Consider the following 8,335-nt stretch of genomic DNA (forward strand, 5'->3'; position numbering starts at 1 on the left):
AGTGAGCGGAAGGAGCCAACGAGGCAGCAGAGGGTTTCAGCTCCTGGGTAGGACCCGGCTCCCCGAGGCTGCAAGCGTTCGTCGGCCAGGAGTTCCTTCATGAGATTTTTCCAGAGTGAAAAGCTGCCCTCTGGAGCAGAATGGGGCCTGTGTCCTACTAGGTAATGAGTGTGGGTGCTGAGCTAGGTGCTCCTTGTCACTAATCCAAGGGGTGCTGAGCTAAGTGCTCCTTGTCGCTAATCCAAAAACTGAGTTTTTCCACAAACACCAAACACGGCATTCTGAGCAATGTTCTCTCTCTCTCAGAGCCGGAACGTGGCCCCCGCAGGTCAAAGTGCACTCTCCCACGTCCTTATCAGCTGCCTGGTCCAGCCATTCAGTGCTCTGCTTGGCCTGACACACGTGGGGAAGAAGAAACACTCAGCAGATGGCGGTTAAGTCAAGAAACGCAGCACAGAGAGGGAGTGCGGCCCCCTCTGGGCTCTGGGAACCCACAGAACCCTGCTTTTCCAAGATGTTTCCCCCACGCGCGCTCTTCATTGCTTGAACCTCCTCTCAGATATCCTGACAAATGTCAGCGAGACGCTTTGAATGCTTCCAGCGATGGGAAGCTCCTTACTCCATAGGCAGCCCCGCCTCACTCTGGGAAGCTTGAAGGGAGAGGCTCACACACACCTCACCTCCTCCCCAAGCCCCGCCCTCCCCGCCCTCCCCGGCCTCCCCGCCGACCTTCCATCCACGGGCCGGCTCTGGACGGAGGCTGAGGTCCGGTGAGACGGACAAAGCCTGGTCGTGGCCTGTGGGCAAGCCTGACTCTGTCTCCAAGTGTGTGTGTGCGCGTGCGTGTGTCTGTGTGTGCGTGCAGTAAAATACACATAACGTAAAAGTTAGCATTTTAACCATTTCTAAGTCTGCAGCGCAGCAGCGTGGAATACGCTCCCCTTGTTGCGGGACCTTGACCACCGCCTCCAGGACTCTCTCTAGCTTGTGAAACAGAAACCTGGTCTTTGTGAGGCACGAAGTGGGCCCCTCCCCCAGCACTGTCGGCCGCCCTCTATTCTCCGTCTCAGAATCTGCCCCTCCAGACACTGCATGTGTGCGATCACACACTATCTGTCCCTTGGGAGCGCCTCACTTCGCTGAGCGTGACGTCAAGGCTCATCTGTGTTGTTGTAGATTTTCTTCCCTTTTATTTTTTTATTTTTAAAAAATTTTAAATGTTTTATTTATTTCTGAGAGAGACAGAGAGAGAGACAGCGTGAGCGGGGGAGGGTCAGAGAGAGAGGGAGGCACAGAATCCGAAACAGGCTCCAGGCTCCGAGCTGTCAGCACAGAGCCCGACGCGGGGCTCGAACCCACGAACCGTGAGATCGTGACCTGAGCAGAAGTCAGGCGCTTAACCAACTGAGCCCCCCAGGCGCCCCTGGAGGTCTCGGTTTTAAGTGGATGTCTGGGTCCCCGAGGCACCAGTGGACATTTACGGAGCGCCTGCTGAGAACGTCCCCAGAGTTGCACACACTGTGTGTCCCTGGCTTAGCAAAAGGAACACAATGATGAATCAATTGATGGGTATTTTCAGCATGTAAATTATTCGATGCATAGCTTGGCGATGTGACTGGCGCCGGGCTGGCAGCCGCTCAGGGATGAAAGGAAAGCCACTGGATTTCCTAAGAGCCTACAGGGAGGTCGTAGCAGTGTGCTGCTGCTGCTTCTAGGTATCAGGGTGCGTGGCTTCTTTCTAGATCCATTTTACAGAAATGCTAAATGTATGGAACTGATTGTGAAGTAGCCACTTACTGTTAAGCCTGCTGAATACTGCTTTGTGCCTGGGGAGGGGCGGGGCTCGCCGGCCAGGGAGCCAGTTGTGACCGTGCCCACCTCGTCACCAGGAGCTCTGACTTTCCCCGGTGCAGAGGGGACGTGGGCTGCTGCAGGGCCTGAGCCGCGGAGGGGGGGGGCCGTGCTGGGTACTGCAGGGCCTGAGCCGTGGAGGGGGTGCTGTGCTGGGTGCTGCAGGGCCTGAGCCGCGGAGGGGGGTGCTGTGCTGGGTGCTGCAGGGCCTGAGCCGTGGAGGAGGGTGCTGTGCTGGGTGCTGCAGGGCCTGAGCGTGGAGGTGGGGTGCTGTGCTGGGTGCTGCAGGGCCTGAGCCGTGGAGGTGGGGTGCTGGGTTTGCGGGAAGCTAGTCCTTGGCATGGTTCATATGCAAATTTTCTGCTCAGTAAATGATGAGAGGAGTGTGACTTATCCTGCTAGAATGTCATGAGTCAGTCAGAAGCTGTGGGCGCAGATCAAAGTCTGGCCTGACTCACCTCCAAGGTCAGAAGCACGTAACCACCCACAGCTAATGCTTAGTGAGCATGGCCGCTAAGGAGTGCGGGTGGGGCTCCTCTGTCCCTGGGCCTGTCTCCCCCACACGCGGGTACGTTCTCCTGCGTACGATTCGAGCAGGCAGCGTCTGGACCGGAGGAGCGAATCCGCCTCCAGGTCTCCACCCGCGTTTACTCTGCACCCCAGGACGGCCCTCCAGTCACCTACTCCCGAGTCCTCCCCCGGCCCCCATCCCACAATGCCCTGCAGCTTGTTTGAAAAATCTCAAAGCTGCAGAATAGTAGAATGAATGTTTTATATCTCTCACTTAGACCCATCAAGTATTAACATTTTGCCACATTTTCTTTTTATATTCATACATGTATTACGTCTGAGGCTTCCTTTAAATGACTCAGCACATGTGTGTATGTACTTGCTGGATGTGGGTGTCATTCATTATTATTTTTTTTAATGTTTATTTTTGAGAGAGACCGAGGGTGAGTGGGGGAGGGGCAGAGAGAGAGGGAGGCACAGACTCGGGAAGCAGCTCCAGGCTCCGAGCTGTCAGCACAGAGCCCGGCGCGGGGCCCGAACCCACGGACAGTGAGATCGTGACCTGAGCCCCCCGGGCGCCCCTGAATGCGCTGCAGGTGCCAGCACACCTCACGTGCAGCCTGCAGCGGCTGCGAACAAGGGCAGTCCTCGTAATTCCCACGGAATCAACCGGCACACGCAGCGGCGTCCTAAGGAACCTGGGGGAAGGGCTTGCTACTCACGATACCGGCCTCTGCTTCTTAGTCCTTTCTCACAAGATACAAAAACGCCAACAGAATGTAAATATAAACCGAAGCCCCCGCTGCCTCCGCCCAGTCTCCCGAGCGCACCCCCTGCACACAGTATGCTCAGCGCGGACATTCTGTCCCGGGCCAGCGTGTGCTGCAGGCCTCGCACATACAGATCTACCCGGCGAATGGGTTATTTTTAAAATGGCTTTGGAAAAGTTTCAATGGGTGATATAGTCACTAGTTCAACAGCCTAAATAGAGATAATATTAAGGGAAAGGCTCATTTTATGCTCGGCGCCCCTGCTCCGCTGCCCGGCGCCCAGGGTACAGCTCAGAGTTTCTTACGCGGACACGACGTATGCACACACTTTCCCTGTTTCACACACACGCTGTTCACACTTGTTTTTTTTCCCGTTAGCGCTGTGTCTAGAGGGAAGAGAAAGTGATTTCTAAGAATATATGTGTAGGTGGGTCTGAAGAAGTCTGCAATACACTGAAAAATTCTGCTTCAGGTGTTTGACTCACCAAGAATTAAGCTGCTATTTCTTTTCTTTTCCCCAAGAAATATGTATCTCCTCTTTACTTTTCTTTATTATATACAGAGAGAATGTGTGTGCATGAGCGGGAGAGGGGGGCAGAGGGAGAGAGCATCTTTTTTTAAATATTTATTTATTTGGAGAGAGAGTATGTGCATGTGAGAGTGGAGGAGGGGCAGAGAGGGAGGAAGAGAGGGAATCCCAAGCAGCTCCAGGCTCCTAGCTGTCAGCTCAGAGTTCAACTCGGGGCTCGAACCCACGAACCATGAGATCATGAACCCAGCCAAGCTCAACAGTCTGACACTTAACCGACTGAGCCACCCGGGCGCCCTGTAAGCTGCTATTTCCGATATAAACTGTGGACAATGTGTTTTGAAGGCGGGAATTCTGAACATAACCACTCGTATATGTTGGACTCTTTAAAGGTGGTGAAGTCTTGCTTACCTTTGAGATTTCTGATTGACATATTTTCCCTTGAGGCTTCGAAGGCAGGGTTTCCATTAAAGACACATACATTAAATACGTATGTGAAATAGCCCATTCTCTAGAATACCTTGTGCTTTCATGATACCTTTTATCTGGGGATCTCAAAGAACTAATTATTCCCAAGGCCCATATAAGGCAGGAGGCAGTCATTATTCCTATTTTACAGACTGTGGCTCAGGGCATGGTTAAACTCACGGCATCATCAATACTGATGCTTTATTGGGCATTAAGGGGACACAAGACACAAAGGTAAATTCAGGTGTCACAATGTGGTCCCTGCTTACAAGCAGCTGGGCTCTGGGTCAGGACGCTGTCCTTTCCTGCTCCGTAAAGACACCCCCNTCCCCTTCGGGAGATTAGGGAACTTCTCGGCTGTGTGAGTGTCACACAGCCGGCCATGTCTCGCTGTCCCCAGTGTCCCTTCAGTCACCTCAGAGGCTCGGCGGTCCCAACTCCGTGCCCACCGGTTTTCTTCCTGTCTGATGTGAAGGGACAGGTGTAAATCCCTCTTTTTCAGAGTTAGTTCATCCACGTTTGTGCTCCGTCCCAAAACTCCAGGCCTTCGAGAAGGAACTCCCTTTTGGATCGCTTTTCTCGCCAGCCTCTCCTGTCCCCTTGCTGCCCACCCGCTCTGGAAATGTGCCTTTGGGGGCACAACGGGGCCCAATCAGAGCCGCGCCAAGCCCCGCTTTGCCCTTGCCTCCCCTGCCTCGGTGTGCTCTGGACACAGCCCCTAACCCTGCCCGGGGCCCCACAAAGCACCCCGTGCGATCCTGGGCCAGGACCAGACTCCTGCCATCAAAAGGCCACTGACATTTTCATCATGAACCTCCTGATCTCTTTTGTTTTTAACTTGATGATATTAACCGAGCCTTTTTTGGGAATCCCTTCTTCTCTGGGGACAGTGATGCTCCATCTCCTGGGGTCTCCTCCACCGCCCCCCCGCCCCCCGGGGCAGGAAGCTCTCAGGCCTGTTTCAACTTTGATGGGGCTTTGAAGCCCCAGGTGATAGCTGGTGACAATGTCTTCCAGTTAGACACCCCCCCTTCCTCCTCATGGCCAAGGTCTTGCCTCTCTTCTCCCTCCTGAACTGGATCTTCCCCTGCTGACCCGGTAATGCCTTCTGGTGAAAAACCTTAAGTAAAGTGACTGCCCTCCTTCTGGGGACTCCCAGCTGGGCCCCTCGCCCCTTCCTCAAGGCCCCTTTCTCTCGTGTGGGGAACCCGGGTCTGTAGAGGTTGTCCCATCCTGGGCCCTTGATGCCGCAGAGGGGACGGCAGAGTCTGGGAGCGACACGTTCCGCCGGACTCCATGTCTGAAAGGCCTGCCCGGGCAGCCCCGGTCCCCAGCGGTCCATGCCGTCAGGGACTCGTGAACCTCTGCCCCTATGGCTTCTCCTCAAAGAAGCCTCTTACCCGTAGTGTAGCCGGGGCACCAGGCTCCGGGGCCCCAAACAGGCCAGGCCTGGCCACTCGCCGCGGGCAAAACCCAAAGGCAGAGAAACGAGTCGGTCACCAGAGTGCTGGAGCGAGTTCGGGGCTCACAGGAGGGGCGGAGGGGCCGAGGGGGCGGGGCCGGGCCGGGGGCGGTGGAGCTCAGATCCATCCCGGGGGCCGGAGCTCAGGGCATTCCTTGTGCTCCAGGGGGTGGTTTCGGTTCAGGGCAGGGCAAGGTTTGCCCCGGGGTCTTCCGCCTGAGCCCGGACACCAGCTGGGAAGTGGGAGGTGAGACGGAGGCGCCGAAGCCCACCTGCACCTGCGCGCGTGCGCGCGCGCGCACACACACGCACACACACACTCACGCACACACACGAATACATTTTATAAGAACGGTATCTCATTATACCCACTATCATAATGTATCTTGGGTTTATTTGAAGTCAAGAACTAGAACTACATTATTATTTTCACAGCTGGCGTGGGATCTCCTGGCCAGAAGGAGCTGCCTGTCTTCAAAGCTGTGACGGATCACCCCGCAGGTACCCTTTTTCCCTCTCTTTCGTGCCCTTACTTCCTTTGGGAGATTTCTACAAATGTTGTTCTTGGATCAAGGATAAATTTTACAGGGGCATCTGGGGGGCTCAGTCGGTTAAGCGTCCGACTTCGGCTCAGGTGATAGTCTCACGGTTCGTGGGTCTGAGCCCCGCGTGGGGCTCTGTGCTGACGGCTCAGAGCCTGGAGCTGCTTCAGATTCTGTGTCTCCCTCTTTCTCTGCCCCTCCCCCACTGGCGCGCACGCGCGCGCGCACACACACACACACACACACACACTCTCTCTNCACTCCTGGCGCCCAGGACAAAGGAAAGGGAAAGAAAACCAACGTCAACTGACAGAGCTCACAGTCACTTGGGACGGGGGTCTCCATCAGTTTACAAAAGTCTTAGTAAATTACAAAGAAAGGGGCGTCCCATCAGTAGCCTCATCTCTGGGAACTCCCTGCTGTCTCAGTGCTTTGCTAGAGGGAAACATCCTTAGCTCGACCTCAGCGAGGCCTGTGGGTCCCCTTAGCGCATGGAAATCCCTTTGGAAACCTGCCATTTGCCTCTACCCCGCCAACTCCATAGTGAATAGCCCGCCACTCTGCACACCCCCGGCAGCATTTTCTGCCCTCGGGTCCTGTCCCCATGCTTAATGATCACCTTTTTGCACCAAAGACGTCTTCAAGAACTCTTTCTTGGCTGTCATCCCTGGACCTGATCACCCCAAAACCCCGTCAGAGCCCCACAGCGCTCCCACACAGCACTAGAGCCAATGCTTAAGGGGCTGTCTTCTCACTGGACCCTACGCTCTTCGAGGGAATGAGACCTGTCTTCTCTGACCTGCATCTAGGGCCCAGCCTTATGCTGGTATACAGTAGGTGCTCAATACATGTTCAATGTGTAGGTAAATGAAAATACGCTCCTCATGCTATTCCACCACTTAATTTCAACCTCTTCCCGCCTCATCCCGCGCCACTACAGAATTCTGCAGGGACGTTTTGCCATTCTGTGGTTTCCACTGTGTAAAAAGGATTTTATTTATTGGTTTTTTTTTTAAAAGCAATCGTGTATTTTATAGGTAATACAGAAGTTCATACAATCAGAAAGAAGAAAGCAAAAACTAAGTAGAATCTCACCAGATCCTAAGCAACCTTAACAACTGACCGACTATTCCTCTACTTTTCTGTGCACGTACATGGAAGCGGTCAAGTATGCCCCTTTCCGGTACTTACACCTCTTTGCCTTCTGTCGCCAGTTATTGCCCTGAAACCAAATCGAAGCTTGCGCTTCTGTAAGGAGTTGTCTGTCCAAGGGGTCTCCACGTGTGAGAGGGTCTCCCTCTCAGCTATGGAGGAGGAGGGTTCTAAGTCACAAGAAGCTCATCAGCGGAGGCAGCCGCAGACCGAGACCCGCACAGCGACCTAACCTTGTTTCCCTTGCTTTTCCCGATCACCTCCCTAACCTGGCCGCCTCCCCACTCCACGTTTTTCTCTTGTCTTCGGTAGAAGGTGGTGGCTGGGGCACTTCCTGGGTATTTCCCAAGTATACCTGAGGCATATATGTTAATACACCTGCATTTGCTTTCCTCCTCTACCTGTTTTTCATTAGCCAAGAACTCAGAAGGGGAGCAGGAAAATAAGTTTCCTCCCATATTGTGTGTATTTCATGTACACACGTACACTTATGTATGCGTGCACACACGCACACGCACGTGTGTTGGGGAGGAAGAAATTTGCTTTGAACTTCAAGGTCCTTCTAGCTGGACTAAGGATCACATTGACAGGAGCCATCAGCAGGAGGAAATCAGATTTACTTTTGTACAGATCAGGAATCCATTTTAAAGACAGTCTGGCCGCAGGAAGGTCCGGGACACCCAGTGCTAAGGAGGGGGGTTGGGCCGGGGGAACAGAGGGAAGGAAGACCATCAGCAGGGAGGGGACAGCAGAGATTTCGACAATTTCGACAAGGCTGCCTCGTTATGCAAGTAGGTTTCTCAGGTGAAAGGGAACCTGTGTTGGTAGCTCTCTTCCGGAGGCAGGCTCTTCTTTCCAATGTAAATCTAGGCACTTGAGGGGGAGGTAAGAGCTTTTCCTGAATCCGCTGCGCTTTGATTGCTTCTCACTCAAAATAAACTCGTCTTAGCTCTCCACCTTGGAAAGGCCCTACGTAGCGGGCCCGGCTCCGGGGCCCCAAACAGCCCGGGCCTGGCCACTCGCCGCAGACAAAACCCAAAGGCAGAGCAGC

Source organism: Crocuta crocuta, unplaced genomic scaffold, assembly GCF_008692635.1.
Source record: "Crocuta crocuta isolate KB4526 unplaced genomic scaffold, BGI_CrCroc_1.0 scaffold408, whole genome shotgun sequence".
Lineage (NCBI taxonomy): Eukaryota > Metazoa > Chordata > Mammalia > Carnivora > Hyaenidae > Crocuta > Crocuta crocuta.